Source organism: Bison bison, unplaced genomic scaffold, assembly GCF_000754665.1.
Source record: "Bison bison bison isolate TAMUID 2011002044 unplaced genomic scaffold, Bison_UMD1.0 scf7180017864093, whole genome shotgun sequence".
Lineage (NCBI taxonomy): Eukaryota > Metazoa > Chordata > Mammalia > Artiodactyla > Bovidae > Bison > Bison bison.
Window position 1 is genome coordinate 1,990,799 of NW_011494665.1, and position 836 is coordinate 1,991,634.

The window sequence follows — 836 nt, forward strand, 5'->3', positions numbered from 1 at the left end:
AGCATTTCGGCCTGGTCATCAGTCTCTGGACCTCTAGCACCCTCCGCCCGCCGCCCCCTCCACGCGCATGTTCACACGCCGCCTCTTGCCGCCGCAGCCCCGCCGAGCTAATCAGAACAACATCCACCTATCGATCGTTGGCTGGGTGCCAGGCGGGCCGGCACCGTGCCAGGGGAAGCTGTGGGGCACCGGGGCGAGTAGAGCATAGCACCGGGGGAAGGGGCACCCCTTCTTTGGCTCCCCCCAGGTCACTGGTCACTGGTCACTGGTTAGTCTTGCGGGGGGGAGGCGTCATAGCTTTGCCTGCCAGAGGTGATAGAGACAGAGTGGGGCTGAGAGCAAAGGGGGCCCTCCCTCCTCGGCCCCACCCCCTCCTCCTTATAAAAGCGAAGAACAAAGAGGCCGCTGGGGAAGGAGGCTTTGATCTGACCCCACCTTCTCAGTTCTAGGCCAGGCACCGCCCAGGCTGCCCTTACGGAGTGGGGGGACACCCAGCTCTCAGGGACCCAGACATTCTGAAACCCAGATGCTCTCTTTCTCCTACCCCTTGCCTTTGCCCCAACATCCTGCTTGGTGCTGCCGAAGCTTGAGCAGTGCCCTGAGTGTGTATGTGGGGGCTATCAGGAAACCAGCTAGAGAGGTGGTAGAGGGTGCCAGGCTCCACAGCTGCTGCTGACACCCGCCCCACACTGCCCAGAGGGGTGCCCACTGCGGCCTGGCATGGATGGCTTGGGCACAGCTGGCATGGGGGTCAGGCCAAGCCACGCTGAGAGCAGAGACTTCAGGGAGCTCTGCTGCTGTACCACTCCCTCCCCTCCCCCCGCACCCCGCTCTAC